Source organism: Schistocerca gregaria, chromosome 9, assembly GCF_023897955.1.
Source record: "Schistocerca gregaria isolate iqSchGreg1 chromosome 9, iqSchGreg1.2, whole genome shotgun sequence".
In the NCBI taxonomy this organism is placed as follows: domain Eukaryota; kingdom Metazoa; phylum Arthropoda; class Insecta; order Orthoptera; family Acrididae; genus Schistocerca; species Schistocerca gregaria.
In genome coordinates this window covers 118,538,124-118,558,193 of record NC_064928.1, presented here as the reverse complement: position 1 = coordinate 118,558,193, position 20,070 = coordinate 118,538,124, and positions in this window count along the sequence as shown.

The following is a 20,070-nucleotide window of genomic DNA, read 5'->3' as shown; positions in this document are numbered from 1 at the left end:
GGCGTTATCACAACAAAAACCAAAACAAGCTGCAGAGAAGGGTAGTAAACGGAATTTAGATCTCACAGGGTCTACATATGACTTCATGAGGATTTGCAGTATTGCTTTAACTGAGTCTGGTTCCAATGACACAATGGACGAATATGAAAGTGGTGGGACTTGTAAAGACATACATTCTTGTCCAAACTATTGTAAGTAGGCTGTTTAGGTTTTCTTATTGGTAACGCCACGTAGCGCTCTGTATGAAAATCACTAGCTGTGCTGTGTGCAGTCTGTGGCAGGTTTGCATTGTTGTTGGCCATTGTAGTGTTGGGCAGTTGGCTGTTAACAGCGTGTAGCGTTGCGCAGTTGGAGGTGAGCCGCCAGCAGTGGCGGATGTGGGGAGAGAAATGGCGGAGTTTTGAAATTTGTAAGACTGGATGTCATGATCTGCTATATACACTCCTGGAAATGGAAAAAAGAACACATTGACACCGGTGTGTCAGAACCACCATACTTGCTCCGGACACTGCGAGAGGGCTGTACAAGCAATGATCATACGCACGGCACAGCGGACACACCAGGAACCGCGGTGTTAGCCGTCGAATGGCGCTAGCTGCGCAGCATTTGTGCACCGCTGCCGTCAGTGTCAGCCAGTTTGCCGTGGCATACGGAGCTCCATCGCAGTCTTTAACACTGGTAGCATGCCGCGACAGCGTGGACGTGAACCGTATGTGCAGTTGACGGACTTTGAGCGAGGGCGTATAGTGGGCATGCGGGAGGCCGGGTGGACGTACCGCCGAACTGCTCAACACGTGGGGCGTGAGGTCTCCACAGTACATCGATGTTGTCGCCAGTGGTCGGCGGAAGGTGCACGTGCCCGTCGACCTGGGATCGGACCGCAGCGACGCACGGATGCACGCCAAGACCGTAGGATCCTACGCAGTGCCGTAGAGGACCGCTCAGCCATTTCCCAACAAATTAGGGACACTGTTGCTCCTGGGGTATCGGCGAGGACCATCTGCAACCGTCTCCATGAAACTGGGCTACGGTCCCGCACACCGTTAGGCCGTCTTCCGCTCAAGCCCCAAAATCGTGCAGCCCGCCTCCAGTGGTGTCGCGACAGGCGTGAATGGAGGGACGAATGGAGACGTGTCGTCTTCAGCGATGAAAGTCGCTTCTGCCTTGGTGCCAATGATGGTCGTATGCGTGTTTGGCGCCGTGCAGATGAGCGCCACAATCAGGACTGCATACGACCGAGGCACACAGGGCTAACACCCGGCATCATGGTGTGGGGAGCGATCTCCTACACTGGCCGTACACCTCTGGTGATCGTCGAGGGGACACTGAATAGTGCACGGTACATCCAAACCGTCATCGAACCCATCATTCTACCATTCATAGACCGGCAAGGGAACTTGCTGTTCCAACAGGACAACGCACGTCCGCATGTATCCCGTGCCACCCAACGTGCTCTAGAAGGTGTAAGTCAACTACCCTGGCCAGCAAGATCTCAGGATCTGTCCCCCATTGAGCATGTTTGGGACTGGTTGAAGCGTCGTCTCACGCGGTCTGCACGTCCAGCACGAACGCTGGTCCAACTGAGGCGCCAGGTGGAAATGGCATTGCAAGCCGTTCCACAGGACTACATCCAGCATCTCTACGATCGTCTCCATGGGAGAATAGCAGCCTGCATTGCTGCGAAAGGTGGATATACACTGTACTAGTGCCGACATTGTGCATGCTCTGTTGCCTGTGTCTATGTGCCTGTGGTTCTGTCAGTGTGATCATGTGATGTATCTGACCCCAGGAGTGTGTCAATAAAGTTTCCCCTTCCTGGGACAATGAATTCACGGTGTTCTTATTTCAATTTCCAGGAGTGTATATTATGACTATTAAGGTAAATACATTGTTTGTTCTCTATTAAAATCTTTCATTTGCTAACTATGCCTATTAGTAGTTAATGCCTTCCATAGTTTGAATCTTTTATTTAGCTGGCAGTAGTGGCACTCGGTGTATTGCAGTAGTTCGAGTAAGCAAGATTTTTGTGAGGTAAGTGATTTGTGAAACGTATAGGTTAATGTTAGTCAGGGCCATTCTTTTGTAGGGATTTTTGAAAGTCAGATTGTGTTGCGCAAAAAATATTGTGTCAGTTTAAGCACAGTCTTGTATAATTTTTCTGAGGGGACGTTTCATATGTTGACCCTTAGCCAAGGACACCTCACACGAATCTTCTGATTTTTTTTCTTGTAGTTTGTGTAATTAGTGTAGCTTTTGTTTATTGCTAGCGCGTAATTGTAGAGAGAATCTCCTTCGTAGTTGCAGTCTTTCACTGTTGCACAGTAAAACAGTTGTGGCATGCATGTAGATTTGCACCAAGTATATCGCATCTGCGCTTGCAATTAACTAGATATTATTATCAGTGCTATGTTAACATGTTCTCTTATTTTTGCTCTACAAATTGTACTTTTCTGTGTTATCCTGTGATATATTGTGACAATAATGGCGTGTGAGAAACGTAACACTAGGCTCCAAAGTAAACTGAAATAACAGTGACGACGAGCGTAGCTTATCAGCACCACTGTGTAATGAATTAACAGACATTCGAAGTAGTAATTTGGTAATTGTGCATAGGAGCGGGCGGCAAATAATGACGTAGACAATGAAACAATGAACAGGGAACAATTATCGATCGATCAGTCGGCAACAGCTCGCCTCAGGAATCCGAAATGACAGAAGACAATATTGCAAATGCTGTTGACTCATGTTTTGGGTCCTCACCGTTTTCTCAAATGAGTCAAGACACATTTTCTGCTTGTCAAAATGTGAATGTTGCCGGTGAAAATGCCAAAAAGCATAGAGAAACATATCCCAGACACTAATACATTATTATAGCAATTAATGCAATAAATGGAACAAAATCAGAGACAAACACAGAAAAAGCTTCAAAAGTTAGACACAATGGAACAAAGTCAGAGACAAACACAGCAACAGTTAGACACAATGGAACAAAATCAGAGACAAACACAGCAAAAGCTTCAAAAGTTAGACACCACACTTGAACAAACACGTCAAGATTTAACTACTGAGTTACATAACATTCAATCGAAATGTCAAAAAGTCTGTAATCACACATATTTGTGAGCATTTTCAACCTATTTTTTCGTGGCATGAAAATGCATTACAGAATCACGAAGCAGCCATAAAAGAACTGCAAACTACTGATCATGAAAATCATGAGACCTTGCAAGCTAAAATTGACTCAGTTGCATCTACCGATTCGGTTATGCTACTTGCAAAAACTCATGAAAACTTAATGGACAGTAGATACTCTGAAAATTGGTTCAGGAAGACACATGGAGGAAATTAGTTCATTATCAGAGAAAGTAGTTGAACTTTCGGATCAGCTAAATAATTTATCTACGAATGTAGATGATAATCTGAATGACACAAAACCGGTAGTCTTTAATGACACAGAAGAGTGCGAACAAATTTGGAAATTCAAACAAAATCAGAATCAAATTAATACGCAACACCAAAGAGAAATTAGGGAAGTACAAGATCAGCTGACACAGGTTATACAAAAATTACGTATTTAAGAGGACACTCGCGCTCCAATACGGGAAGATGAACATAGAAATACGGAACAGCCACAAAATAATAACACAGGGCACTTCGTAAATTATGAAAGAAATTGGCAAGGTACACCGAATTTTGAGATGGAACCACCGAAACGACGTAACAATGACCGACAATGTGACTCGCCGACATGATGATTTTGACTATAAGCTGTTCATTACTACACGTAAATTCAAAACATTTGAGAATTTTGGCAACGACATTCATCCACAAGCGTGGCTTCATCAATTCTCTCATTGTTTTCCTCCCAACTGGTCATTGGAACACAGATTAGAATTTATGTGTGGCTACTTAGAGAATGAACCAGCTGTAAGAATGCGATCGGTCATTCACGATTGTCACAGTGAAGGAGAATATTATCATGCCTTCCTCTCAGCATAATGGTCTCAAGCTACACAAGACCGAGTAAAACATAGCATCATAATGATGAAACATTTCGAACAATCTGAATTCTCCAGTCTTGTGAAATATTTTGAAGACATATTGCACAAGAACCAGTACCTGTCAAACCCATACACCCCTCAGAACTCATCCGCATTTGCTTAATCAAATTACCTGAACATTTACAACAGATTATTTTCGCAGAAAGTTGCAAAATCGACATTGAAGCTTTTCAGGGACTCTTACAAGAATCAGAAATTGACACTGACAATCGCGGAACTCGAAAACAGGGAGCACAAAAATTACAGGTCACATCCGTCGCAATTCCGCGATGAAAGAAATAATAACTGGACATGACAAGGCTATTCTCACAATACAAATCGTGACCAAAACAGACACCACCCGTATGACAACCGTTGGCAGAGTAGTAATAGTTACAGAGAAAGATCGTATTTCCGTAGTAATGAATGTGACAGAGACAACCATAGAAACAGACAATATGGGAACCAAAATAATTATTATCAAGGGAGACAGAATAACTTTAGACGCAACGGTCCGCCACGCAGTTACGATTCTGGGAGAAATTCTCCACCACATGACCGACAAACAAGAAACTATGTAAACTACCGACAAAACGACAGACCTGAATTCCATCAGAATTGGGGAGCTTCAAACAGGGCAGGGCCTTCTCGGCAAGGTGAATTTGTAGAAGTTAGGTCTCCTAATCCCAATAACGACGCACGCCAACAAAGAGATAGCAGACAATCACTCGCACCGCAGGCAGCCACGTGCACCAGCTGGCTCGGAGAAAAATAACATAGACGCTAACCTTGAGAAAAATTTGAGCATTCTTTACCGATGTACCACATACCACATAATAATTCCGTTTAAGCTGAAACTTTGCGCACTAGGAAGAGTAAAGGATTACACCGCATTTCACATGTAAAACCGTTTATTGAAAGGTAATCTGCTTTTTAACTTTGTATTTGCCACATAACTTTTCACTTTACATTACTAGTTTGCTTTGTCAGCCTTAGAATCTGTTAACATGCAACAATTTTTGAAGTTAAATATCCAGTCCAGAAACAAGAGAACTTATTTAACCATAAATTACGAATGCATTGTTATAGTGAACATACAACACAGTGTTATTATGTGTGCACATTCTTGCCTGTTAGTTGCACGATTATGTAACGACCATAAGGCTCACATACTTAGAACATGTACAGGTACTGCGAATGAGATTTTAATGCAACATTTTGGTATAGTTGAAAAGACATTCTATATTTAAAGTACTTTCTGTGAGATACCAGATGACACAGTGGTTAGTTGATGTGACAACTACACGATTTTATCACGACGCTACTAATGAGTGACAATTTACAATGTTGCTTTTACGGTGTATCTGTTTGGAAAGTGAAACACGTTTTAGTAGTAACTTTTGTGGTATAGCTATAATGAAATAGCCTTTTCCGTAGCACAACAATACGTTACATTATAGAACTTTCTTGATCACGGTAAGGTACGGAATAACTACGATATCTATACGCAAATCATTTCACTTTTGTTTATCATGAGGTAAGTACATTGACTTCAGGAGAACTTTGCTTACACAGGACGATAACTACGACACTTCCACAGAATTATCTTACAGCAAGACCCACATTTAGTGCTACAAGTCACGCATTTGAGAGATTAATTTTGTACTTAAACCATTTATTTTTCAAGATTTTTGAATTACAATGAAAGTTTTTCATGATACATTTCATTCCATTGCTGTAATCTGTAACACCTGAGGGTATAATTACATTAATCCTCAGGGGGGTACACGCTTACTTCATGTACCATGTGTGGCAAGCACAAGGAGCCCTAGCTAATATGGTATTTGCTTCTACAACTTTACACATCGGTACAATATTCCTCTAACACATAAATTACACAGCTATCTGATCATTTAACTGAGGGAGACAAACATTTTTTTACTACATTAGTGACGGATGTTTACGCAATTACACAGTTGGATTACTTCACACTTATGAAATTGTATTTTGTCTGTACTTTGTGAACTGTTCATATTTTTTCGTAGCCATTGAATGATGTATTTGGTATGGGATCATGATTTTTAAAGTACGTTTGAGGTAGATGACACTTTTGACATGAGCAGAGAATTTTTTTAGGTTTTGAAATTATTGGAGGAAGCTACAACGATTTTGAGATTTGACTGAGGTGTTATGATATTATTGTTACGACGACGATGTGAATTATGCTGCTGAGGTTTGTTTATGATCATTAAGCTGATGCTATATGAGGAATTTGATTATGTTATGTACCTGTTATGATGAAATATTGAAGAAGTGTCGACGAATATGTATATGTGTAAAAAGGTAAGGAATAATGAGTAGTGGTTAGCGACTCTGGTTTGTGAAAAAGGATGTTGGAAACCCAGAATTGTACTTTAAGAGTTATGAAATGTGTGTAAATGCGTAATGTATCACAACGCCGACGAAAATTTTTTGGACACTGTTGTATTTATAGGATTTTGTTTCTACACACTTGTAACGCAAATTCTTGACCTTTGAAATTTTTATATGCGACTGTCACTGTAGTGCAAACTGGTGTCGCAAATATTTCAGTAAGAAAGTTAAGTGAGCATCTGCACGTAATGTGTTGTGGACACCCAGGTGCGCAACAGACGTCTGGAAAAAAAGCATTAGTGTGTGCCTTTCAGAGGCACAGGTGGAGAAAAAAAAAGACGCCATTATCCTCGCTATTGACATTAATTTGTAGAAAGCATCGCAAATACGACACGCTCAAACTTGAAAACATATGATTATACTGTGGAGCTCTTAATTTATGATATTTACTAAAATGCCTAATGAAACGATGAGAAATATTTCACAGCTTTTGCCTTGCTAGTTGAGAGAAATGCCATATAGCTTGCTTTATGTTTTTATTTACTCATTTTGTTTAATATCTAGTTTCTAGCTGCACTGAAGCATTGATTAAAATAAAATTTTATGGATGTACTTACATAAATATTTTATGGCTACAGATCCAGTAACTAATAACTTTATAATCTACTTGAAAAAAAACGAGGGACCACAAAAAGACATTTCCCTTCACAGGAATTGCATACATTATTTAGTAGTGTAAGTTAAGGTGATGCATCACCCTAGTGTTAAGATGTGACATAGGTATTAAACATGGCCCTTTTCACTGCAATATTTTTTCTGCTTGAGGTTTGTCATGTTTAGATATAAGTTATTGCATTTGCTGCTGCTGTTTGACAGGCATAGCGCTACTAAATTTCACTTTGTATTACTCTGTTAAGCTAGTTTTACTACTGATTTATTTTTCTTGTTGCTGCACATTGGCTCATATTAGTTCTAATGTTGCATTGCTTGGTAATTTAGATTTACTGTAGCTTGCTTTGCCAGTTTCCATTTTTTTGTCATTGCTGTTTGTGTTAATTGTTTTGCACTGCTGCATTACCTTGTCCCTTAGTTTAGCATCTGAGCTCAGTAGATTTAAGTTAGCTTAAGATGGGGTGGGCTATGTAAGAGAACGAGTTGTGATGAATGGAAAGAAATGCACTGAGAAGCTATAAGAAAATGGTTTGGCCAAAAAAATATTTAAAAGAGGATATGAACAAAAAGTAGGGTTTAGGGACAACAGGTTTAGGTAGGATTTTCTTGGAAATAAATGATGACATAAGATAATGGAAAATAAATAATGAGGTAAGAAATATGTGAACATATAAATACAGAAAGCATGCTTGCATATGATTTTTTTGGTGGAAACAAATGTTGAAATAAGACAAAAGATCTATGGAATGAAGTTTTGGGTTGGACTGCAGTACCAAATATTACACTGAAAACAAACCCTGCCCTTTCCTCTTGTGTTTTCTGCTATGTGTTTGTGTGCCCTTGTGTATTTGTGTTTTCCTGTCTTTATGCGTTTATCTGATTTGAGTTATGTTGTAGAATTTTTCTAATACTATGTTATTTAATTTGTAAAGATGTTTAGACATTATTTATCTGTTCTGTTTTGTTGCTCATATGTGAAGTTGATGTTTCAAAAGTTATTCTGGTCTTTAGGTATGTACTTATGTCATACTTTTTGTAATTCTGATGTGTATGTTTATTTCTATTCTTTTGTAAAGCCCCTATTACTACAAATGTTATCTGTATTGTTATGTTCTTTAATGATGTATTTTGTACCTTTGTTATTGTATTCTTATGTTATAAAAATCTAATTAAGTAACTTGTAAGCATTCATTTCAGTGCACATATTTCTGTTGGTCATAGTATATGCACAATATGTACAAAAAAAAAGAGGACTGTTAGTGCTCCCACGTGTGGATAAGTCAGCAAGGGACTGGTTAACAGCATTGCTGGTTCTAAGGACAGTTCCCAAAATTTGTGAGCACATAAGTGGTGGTTTATGGACCAGCTATATTCTCCGCAAGACTCTTCGATGGTGATTGTGCACCTGCACAGTCGCAACAGTTGGCTGTTGGCCGTCTCTACAAGGACTACAGTGGGTCTACACCTTTGATGACTCACCAATACCATTATTTCTACAAGTACTACAGTGGGTCTACACCTTTGACGACTCACCAATACCATTATATCTACAAGGACTGCAGTAGATCTGCTCTGTGATGACCTACCTACCAATATTCTTCAAAACTTCGACTGACTCTGCTGTGGGTTTGCTCTGTTGTGGTCCATTACCTGTTTGCATGTCAAGAGTCAGCACTGTCTTTCCATTGGAAGGACAACACTACTTCTTCAAGACTGCATGGAAAACCACTACTTCTGAGTGCATTTTCGTTTACTGCTCAGACTTTGAGGGAAAAAAAAAACACTGCAATTTTGGTGTGATGAATGATCAGGACTGTCGTTATGGACTGTGAGAAAATTTTAGCTTTTGACAAACACTGTATCAATAAATATGTGCATTTGATATCTTTGTTATTGTAATTATGAAAAAATTTATCAAATCATTATTGGCCACTGCCTAAAACAATTAGTAAAATTTTTTGTGGGGAGCATGGGGGCGATGTATGTAGGCTGTTTAGGTTTTCTTATTGGTAACGCCATGTAGTGCTCTGTATGAAAAATCACTGGCTGTGCTGTGCGCAGTCTGTGGGTAGTTTGCATTGTTGTCTGCCATTGTAGTGTTGGGCAGATGGATGTGAACAGCGAGTAGCGTTGCGCAGTAGGAGTTGAGCCGCCAGCAGTGGTGGATGTGGGGAGAGAAATGGCGGAGTTTTGTAATTTGTAAGACTGGATGTCATGAACTGCTATATATATTATGACTTTTGATGATATTAAGGTATATACATTGTTTGTTCTCTATTAAAACCTTTCAATTGCTAACTATGCCTATCAGTAGTTACTGCCTTCAGTAGTTTGAATCTTTTATTTAGCTGGCAGTAGTGGCACTCGGTGTATTGCAGTAGTTCGAGTAACCAAGATTTTTGTGAGGTAAGTGATTTGTGAAACGTATAGGTTAATGTTAGTCAGGGCCATTCTTTTGTAGGGAGTTTTGAAAGTCAAATTGTGTTGCGCTAAAAATATTGTGTGTCAGTTTAAGCACAGTCTTGCTACACTCCATACAAATACTTTCAGAAACGACTTCCTGACACTTAAATCTAAATTTGATGTTAATAAATTTCTCTTCTTCAGAAACGCTTGCCTTGCCATTGCCAGTCTACATTTTATATCCTCTCTACTTCGACCATCATCAGTTACGTTGCTCCACAAATAACAAAACTCATTTACTACTTTAAGTGTCTCATTTCCTAATCTAATTCCCTCGGCATCACCCGAGTTAACTCGACTACACTCCATTATCCTCGTTTTGCTTTTGTTGATGTTCATCTTATACCCTCCTTTCGTGACACTGTCCATTCTGTTCAACTGCTTTTCCAAGTCCCTTGCTGTCTCTGACAGAATTACAATGTCATCGGCTAACCTTAAAGTTTTTATTTCTTCTCCATGGATTTTAATACCTAATTCCGAATTTGTCTTTTGTTTCTTTTACTGCTTGCTCAATATACAGATTGCACAACATCGGGAAGAGGCTACAACCCTGTGTCACTCCCTTCCCAACCACTGCTCCCCTTTCATGCCCCTCGGCTCTCATAACTGCCATCTGGTTTCTGTACAAATTGTAAATAGCTTTTCGCTCCCTGTATTTTATCCCTGCCACCTTCAGAATTTGATGGAGAGTATTCCAGTCAACATTGTCAAAAGCTTTCTCTAAGTCTACAAATGCTAGAAACGTAGGTTTGCCTTTCCTTAATCTTTCTTCTAAGATAAGTTGTAGGGTCAGTATTGCCTCATGTGTTCCCATATTTCTACGAAATCCAAACTGATCTTCCCTGAGGTCGACTTCTACCAGTTTTTCCATTCGTCTGTAGAGAATTCGTGTTAGTATTTTGCAGCTGTGACTTATTAAACTGATAGTTCTATAATTTTCACATATGTCAACGCCTGCTTTCTTTGGGATTGGAATTATTATATACTTCTTGAAGTGTGAGGGTATTTCGCCTGTCTCATACATTTTGCTCACCAGATGGTAGAGTTTTGTGAGGCCTGGCTCTCCTAACGCAGTCTAATTCAATGTTATCTACTCTCGGGGCCTTCTTACGACTTAGGTATTTCAGTGCTCTATCAAACTCTTCACGCAGTGATGCTGCTGAAATTCCTGTGCTCAATTTCAAATCCTCAAATGAGCGACCTGTTGCTAAAAACCTAAGCATGGCTGTTAGGCTTCTTCCCATCACTGTATCTCTCTTGTTAATATTATGCTTAATTAAATCCAGTAAAAAGTTGTATGAGGCACAATCCATTCTTAAATACATTTTATAATCGTCTGGGAAATTACCACGCAGTTTACTAATTGAAGGCAAACGACGATAACGGTGCCTATGTTCTTTTACCCAAAGACGACGCTTTCGTTCCTTTCGGCTTGCTATAACTGCTACACACATCCCAGCTGCAGCAATCGAACGAACACGGTTTCGCTGCACTCGCAACGTGCTGACTTGGTGCCGCGCCACGCAGAACCGTAGGAATCCCCGAAACGACTGGAACCACGTTCTTGCGTGACGAACGAGACGTACCAGCGCGCGAGAACCGTTTTGACAACTTCCGTCGCCGCGCCGCGGTTCTGCGCGATGTTCCTGCGAACAGTCAGGCGCGCCCGTGTAGAGGCCGCTATTGTCCGGCAGTTTCCTCATCGATTTGTCGGAAGATTCTTTATTTTCTCGCAATGACTTATCTACTTTTTTTCCCCACGCGGATCCTCTACGACCTGATTCCTTTCCCCCATCTGCTCCAATTCTCCGAACATATACGCATACTCTACACCTCCAGCCGCCTTGATCCCCCTCACCCCCTGGCTGCTCTTCTCCTCTCCAACTCCCACCCTCTGCCGCGCCTTCACTGTTGTGTCCCCCCTATCCTCCACCTCTACACCATCTCCTTTCCCAAGGTGGCTTCCATCGCCCCCCCCCCTCCCAGATGATGCCCTCTCTCCCTCTATTTCTCCCTCCTACCAACTCTGATCCTCACCTCCCCCACGCTTCCTCTGTCCTTTTCCTGGTCTCCCTCTCTTCCCCTTCCCCACCTACCCTCCCTCTGTCTCTCTTCTCTCCCCTGAGATCGTTTGTATTTCCCTCCTCTGCCTTTCCCCATTCCCTCTTGTGTCTGCCCTGCCCCCTGCCTTATGAGTCCTCTCCCTCCGTCACCCCCCCCTTCGTTTCTTCTCTCTGCCCCTTTTTCCCCCATCTGTCCAGGTCTCCCCCCCTCCAATCTGTTTTTGGCTGTTGTGTGTCATCTTGGTGCCAACTTTTTAGTGCAGTGTTCAAGTGAGTCTTCAGTGTTGTGCGTCTCGCTAGTAGGCCTAAAATTTACGAGTGGCATAAGTGTTTCGTAGGAACAGGATGCTCGGTAAGACATGGGAAGTCATCAGGTCGTCTCAGCACATATGACGACGTCGTTGAGCGAGTGAGACAATTTTTTTGTCAACAGTCCAGCGAAATCGACCCGGCTTGCATCTTGCGAACTGAAAATCTCACATACGACGTGTGTTCCGAAACAGATTGCATTTGAAACTGAACAGACTGACGATTGTACAAGCAATAAAAGACACTGATGAAATTGATGCCAAGAATTTCTGTGCGGATATGTTAAATGACACGAGGAGGCACATTTCTTCGACAAAATCATCTTTTCTGACAAGTCGATTTTTCACTTAGGTGGAAGGTTAACACAGGTAACTATAGGATTTGGGGCAGTGAAAATCCACATCAAGCATAGCAATATGTTCGTGTAGCCCTAAACTGACCGTTTTTTGTGCATTGAGCAAGAACAAAGTGTAAGGCCCCTTTTTTTCTGTGAGAGATATCGACTGGAAAGTGTACCTGCAACAATTTTCCACACCACAGATCGATGAAGATCATCAAGAACGAAATGTTTACTTCGTGCAAGATGGTGCACCACCCCACTACCTGACCGTAGTCTGGGATTTTCTCAGTGACTGCTTTCCAGGTCAATGGACTGGCTGTGATACGCCAGTTGCATGACCCCCACGTTCCACAGACAAGGCACCACTAGACTTTTTGTTAAGGGGTTTCATCAAGGATATCATGTTCGTACCTCCCATGCCACCTTATCTACCTGAACTTAGAACAATAATTTACAGCGCAGCTGACCACATTACACCTGCAATGCTACAGGGAGTTTGGGGACAATCTTACTTCCGATGGGATGTGTGCAGGATAACCAATGGAAGCCACATGCAACATCTTTAGTTTAAGCTAAAACACTTGATGTGTTTCCCTACAAAATAGCACTAAATCCAGCTATATATGCATTTTTAACGTTGAACTCTCCTTTTTGAAACACCCTGCATATATATATATATATATATATATATTGTTGTTAGTAGTTTCTTTTTCTTTAGCTGCTGCATCTGATGATTTGTACTTGCTTTCCATATTGTCAGTACTACAGACACAAAAACAGAACGCTGAGCAAGAGGCAAGTCACTTTTATTTCAGGACAGATCACACCTTTTATTCTTGAGCAAATATTGTGTAACTGGGATTGTCAGGTATCCTACCAGCAAGCAGATTAGTTTTCAGTGAACAGTGTTGGTACTTATTTTCTTCCAAATAGTACATTAATTTATTTTTGAGGATATTCCAAGCTAAATATTCAACTTAATATCATGCAACGTTCATAATGTACTTCAGTACTAAATATTAGTTATATAGTTTTAATTGGGCACACAGTTAGTTTCGTTTGTCATTTAATTACACTCATACTCATAAATTAAGAATAATTCCAGAATGTGGTGCCACACAACGCGGCACTACACAAAACTGGTGCTAATAGCATAGGCACATAGGGAACACAGAAGACACAGACCCGTAAATCCATGGTATTGGTGATAAGTCGAGGAAACCGTCCCAAAACACATGTGCTACAAGACGCCAGTGTTTCCTGCGCATGTACCCCGACATCAATATGGGATATGAATGATCACTATGCAGCTATATACTGGCCGCACAACGGGTTGGCATACTCTGGATCAGGTGATCGAACAGCTGCTGGGGTATAGCGTCCCATTCTTGCACCACTGCTTGTCGGAGATCCTGAAGTGTCCTAGGGGTTTGAAGAAGTGCAGCGATATGTCGACCGAGAGCATCCCAGACGTGCTCGATGGCGTTTAGGTCTGGAGAACAGGCAGTCCACTCCATTCACCAGATATCTTCTGTTTCAAGGTCTCGGTGGGGCCGTGCGTTATCATCGATCAGCGGGAAGGTGGGACCCACTGCACCCCTGAAAAGCTGGACATACTCGTGCAAAATGACGTCCCGGTACACCTGACATGTTACAGTTCCTCTGTCAAAGGCACGCACTGGTGTAAGTGCACTAATCATAATCCCACCCCACACCATCAAACCACGACCTCCATATAGGTCCCTTCCAAGGACATTAAGGAGTTGGTACCTGCTTCCTGGTTCATGCCAGATAAAAACCAGGCGTGAGTCACTGTTCAGACTATAGCTGGAATCGTCTGTGAATGTAACCTGGGACCACTGCTCCAATGACAAGTACTGTTCTCTTGACACCAGGATTTATGGGCTCTCCTGTGACCAGGAATGCACGTTGCAGGTCTCTGGGCGAATAAACCATGTCTGTTCAGTCGTCTGTAGACTGTGTGTCTGAAGACAACTGTTCCAGTGGCTGCAGTAAGGTCCCAAGCAAGGCTACCTACAGTATTCCGCGTCGTCTGCGGGCACTAATGGTGAGTTATCGGTCTTCTTGTGGTGTTGTACACTGTGGACATCCAGTACTGTAGCGCCTGGACACGTTTCCTGTCTGCTGGAATCGTTGCCATAATCTTGAGATAATGCTTTGTGGCACATGGGGGACCCGTGCTACGGCCTGCTGTGTTTGACCAGCCTCCAGTCGCCCTAGTATGCTACCCCTCATAACGTCATCAGTATGTGTTCCCTGAGCCATTTTCAACACACAGTCACCATTAGCACGTCTGAAAACGTCTGCACACTTACTCGCCGCACTGTACTCTGACATGCACCAACACACCTCTGCGTATGTGGTTTTTTGCTAGAGCCACTGTTCAACGACCGCAGGTCAGATGCACCGCATGGTCATACCCCGAGTTGATTTAATCCCGCAGACCGCCCACCAGAAGGTTGTTTCACCATGTATCAGCATTATCCTTAACTTATGAGCATGAGTGTATATTAATTTTCATTATTTCAAATTATACACTTCATGAAGTTTAAAGATTTATCTCACAACACTGTTCACAACTGCAACATAGGGCCAAATGTTGTTTGTTGTTGTGGTCTTCAGTCCTGAGACTGGTTTGATGCAGCTCTCCCTGCTAATCTATCCTGTGCAAGCTCCTTCATCTCCCAGTACCTACTACAACCTACATCCTTCTGAATCTGCTTAGTGTATTCATCTCTTGGTCTCTCTCTACGATTTTTACCCTCCAAGCTGCCCTCCAATGCTAAATTTGTGATCCCTTGATGCCTCAGGACTTGTCCTACCAATCGATCCCTTCTTCTAGTCAAGTTGTGCCAAAAACGTCTCTTCTCCCCAATTCTATTCAATACCTCCTCATTAGTTACATGATCTACCCACCTAACCTTCAGCATTCTTCTGTAGCACCACATTTCGAAAGCTTCTATTCTCTTCTTGTCCAAACTATTAATTGCCTATGTTTCACTTCCGTACATGGCTACACTCCATACAAATACTTTAAGAAACGACTTCCTGACACTTAAATCTATACTCGATGTTAACAAATTTCTCTTCTTCAGAAACGCTTTCCTTGCCATTGCCAGTCTACATTTTATATCCTCTCTACTTCGACCATCATCAGTTATTTTGTTCCCCAAATAGCAAAACTCCTTTACTACTTTAAGTGTCTCATTTCCTAATCTAATTCCCTCAGCATCACCAGACTTAATTCGACTACATTCCATTATCCTCGTTTTTCTTTTGTTGATGTTCATCTTATATCCTCCTTTCAAGACACTGTCCATTCCGTTCAACTGCTCTTCCAAGCCCTTTACTGTCTCCAACAGAATTACAATGTCATCTGCGAACCTCAAAGTTTTTATTTCTTCTCCCTGGATTTTAATACCTACTTCGAATTTTTCTTTTGTTTCCTTTACTGCTTGCTTAAGAGCCAAATAATACTCAGTTTTTCTGAGCAATTGAATATGACACGTACATGAGAAATTTTTGAAACCAGTATATTCAGTTTTCTCACATACAGAGAATTTTTATAGAAAGCTTACAAGTTAGTGCTTGTCTACCTTCGTTCACTTAGAAGAATGATCACTGGCGATGAACCTAAGAATTATGAGTTACTGTACATTCTAATAAAATGTAACTAAGAGGGCATTTTGAAGGTTTTATGTAATAAAACGTTGTATGTAATGCTGGAACATTCTGTTTCTGTGGGTTTACGTTGATTATTATGTAAGTAGGCTGTTTAGGTTCTTATATTGGTAACGCCACCGCCACGTAGCACTCTGTATGAAAATCACTTTCTGTTCTGTGTGCAGTCTGTGGTTGGTTGGCATTGTTAGATTATTCGGCACTGTAGTGTTGGGCAGTTGGCTGTTAAGAGCGCGTAGCGTTGCGCAGTTGGAGGTGAGCCGCCAGCAGTGGTGGATGTGGGGAGAGAGACGGCGGAGTTTTGAGAGCGGATGATCTGGACGTGTGTCCATCAGAGACAGTAAATTTGTAAGACTGGATGCCATAACTGCTATATATATTATGACTTTTGAGTACTATTAAGGTAAATAGAACGTTTGTTCTCTATCAAAATCTTTCATTTACTAACTATGTCTGTCAGTAGTTAGTGCCTTCAGTAGTTAGAATCTTTTATTTAGCTGGCAGTATTGGCGCTCGCTGTATTGCAGTAGTTCGAGTAATGAAGATATTTGTGAGGTAAGTCATTGATGAAAGGTATAGATTATTGTTAGTCAGGGCCATTGTAGGGATTTTTGAAAGTCAGACTGCGCAGCGCAAAAAATTTTCTGTGTCAGTTTGGTGTTGATCAGAATAGGTAAAGAGCGAAATGTGAGTACGTTCAGTTCTGCTCAGCTGTTTGAAATCAAATAATGTAAGAGGTTTATCAGCACAGTCATTCATAAATTTTTCTAAGGGGACGTTTCATTAGTTACGAAAAGAAGTAGAAAATGAGGTCTAACATGGAGATAGCGCATGTTCAGTCTCATCTCCAGAGAACACACTGCATTTCTCCATGTTTGAGGAATAGGTCCAGAAAGTTTGACCATACCGTTACACGCCGTATGTGAATTATTTTTGTTGTTATGAATCCGCAATTACATGACACGTCCAATATCCTTGTGAAAGCGATCCACTGACGAATAAATCTACTACTACTACTAGTAGTAGTAGTAGCAGTAGTAAGTGGGGGAATTATTGTGACCTGTAGCTGTGAGGAAAACAAACATTGCAGGAAATGCTGATGCCAGCGGTCAGCGTCCCAGCAGCTGCTTCTGAAGTGTCCAGCTCCGGACACACAAAGAGTGGCCAGCGTCCATTGTTTGCCACGTCGCGTTACATCTTTCGTGAGCGACACACCTACAGCGACACCTGGCCAGACCTTGACTACTCCTACCATCCTCTCCTGACACACCTTCCGTCAGTCCAGCCACTTCCCTGTCTGCCCACCGGGCTGCAACTCTCTACTCAGCAGGCCGCCTTCCGGTGTGTAAAGGAGAGTGCGATCGGTGTACCACTATGGTATTTCCCCTTTCCATATCCTGTCGCGAATGGTTGGGTGGGCGAACGACTATAGTTAAATCTCCTTCAGTATTAGGCCTGTTTTCAGCAAGAATCTGCGGAGGTACCAATAACTGAAGTGGGATTCTTCTGCACCAACGCAGTGTTGCAAACCATTTTTTTTTTGCTATTTCCGATGACATATTTTTAAATAAACCGCTCCCCAGTGCATTTTTGTTCCCATCAACACTCCTGGAAATTGAAATAAGAACACCGTGAATTCATTGTCCCAGGAAGGGGAAACTTTATTGACACATTCCTGGGGTCAGATACATCACATGATCACACTGACAGAACCACAGGCACATAGACACAGGCAACAGAGCATGCACAATGTCGGCACTAGTACAGTGTATATCCACCTTTCGCAGCAATGCAGGCTGCTATTCTCCCATGGAGACGATCGTAGAGATGCTGGATGTAGTCCTGTGGAACGGCTTGCCATGCCATTTCCACCTGGCGCCTCAGTTGGACCAGCGTTCGTGCTGGACGTGCAGACCGCGTAAGACGACGCTTCATCCAGTCCCAAACATGCTCAATGGGGGACAGATCCGGAGATCTTGCTGGCCAGGGTAGTTGACTTACACCTTCTAGAGCACGTTGGGTGGCACGGGATACATGCGGACGTGTTGAGCAATTCGGCGGTACGTCCACCCGGCGTCCCGCATGCCCACTATACGCCCTCGCTCAAAGTCCGTCAACTGCACATACGGTTCACGTCCACGCTGTCGCGGCATGCTACCAGTGTTAAAGACTGCGATGGAGCTCCGTATGCCACGGCAAACTGGCTGACACTGACGGCGGCGGTGCACAAATGCTGCGCAGCTAGCGCCATTCGACGGCCAACACCGCGGTTCCTGGTGTGTCCGCTGTGCCGTGCGTGTGATCATTGCTTGTACAGCCCTCTCGCAGTGTCCGGAGCAAGTATGGTGGGTCTGACACACCGATGTCAATATGTTCTTTTTTCCATTTCCAGGAGTGTACTTGAATAAAAAAACGAAAGCTTAAACTGAAAGTCTTCAAACGTGAACAGAAGTGTGATAGAATGTTTGTGTGTGGAAGTCTCCCATTTTATTCAAGTAGGAAATAGTAATTAAAAAATCTTAAGGCATCATGGCAAAAACTGTGCCCAAATTAGGCTAAGATAGATAGTGTCTCTAAGACAGTGGATATCCCTTAGATTATTCTCGTCCGACATCGTCATATCATAACTGTTACTTTCCTTTCTTTCTTATCTTTGTTGTGTTTCCATTAGCTGTAACAAATCAGGCTAGGAAGCGTAGCCACCTGCAAAATTATTTACATACTACAAACAAAATAAGAATTAGATAAGATGTCGGCACTTAGTCATCATAGATGCAGAAGTCGAAATTTAGATGTGAATTCCTAGCTGATACATCATCAAATAAAAAAAAAGCCTTACATATTAGAAGAAGTTTGAGCGTCAATATAGGAGCGCCTTTCTGTATCCATGGTCTACTGCAACAGATAGAATATTTCGGAATAAATCTGAATAATTGTGTCCACAAATATGAAAGGTAATAAACGACATCGCTAAGTTTTTGGAAATTTGTGATTAGCCCCTGTGGTACCAAACTGTTGTGGTCAGCGATCCCTAAGCTTACATAGTACTTAATGTGACTTAAACAAACTTACACTAAGGAAAACACACGCACCCATGCCCGAGGGATGACTCGAACCTCCAATGGGGAAAGCGGCGCGAACCGTGGCAAGGCGCGTCAGACAACGCAGCTACACCACGCGGCCATCGCTAAGTTGATGGTCTGTCATGATGAAGACCATGAGGCCTAACAGCCACACCACTGTGTTGTGCTTTGGCCTCAGAAAAGATTTACAGTCAGGCTCAAGGATACAGCTGACTGTCACAAATGCAGGTGTGGTCCGATTGATAAATGTCACCATTACCTGGAACGTATCCCATACTGTTGGCACGTTAGGACACAGACAGCGAGGTTCTCGTGTATCGGGCTTGTTACACTTACTATAATTTACTGAAGCCAGTAGGTTAATGACTGCAAGACACTCGATGTTTGGTATCGTATTAAGTACTAGTTTATACCAAAGTGCATTCACATCTGATGGCAATATGGGGTTGTTGATGCTTGACCACACTTGTCGCCAGTTCACAGCAGGTAGTCGAGATTCTAGTTTGTGCACTGGACAGCGACCTAACATACAGCACTTCTGGACTGAAACATTCAGCTATGGAAGCTGTCAGGTATGAGCTTTAATTTCTTTGATTTAACCATCACGGCCTTTTCCACAGACGCGTTCCAGAGGATGTGTTGTTGCTCAAATCTTTGTAAGCTGGGAGAATAACGTTTTTATTTTTTCAGAGGTTTTTGGCCCTCTACACCTTCTAGAAAAAACCAATGCCCACATATGACAGTCATTTGCAATTAAAACAAGTGCTCTAGAAAAAAGCCCAAGTTGTAAATTTCAGTTTTTTTATTTAATTGATGACTAGTTTTGGGTTGCCTGAATCCATTTTCAAATCCAGATAGACAAAATGGTGTATTCCATAATAGCATACAAACATGTTAAAGTTATATGTTTGTTTAACACGTATTTCGAAATCAACTTTTTCAATGAACATTGGGAGGACTAACATACGACTCAGAATGCTGGAAATTCACTAATGCCGTCTGTATTTTTTTTTTTTTGGAGCTCA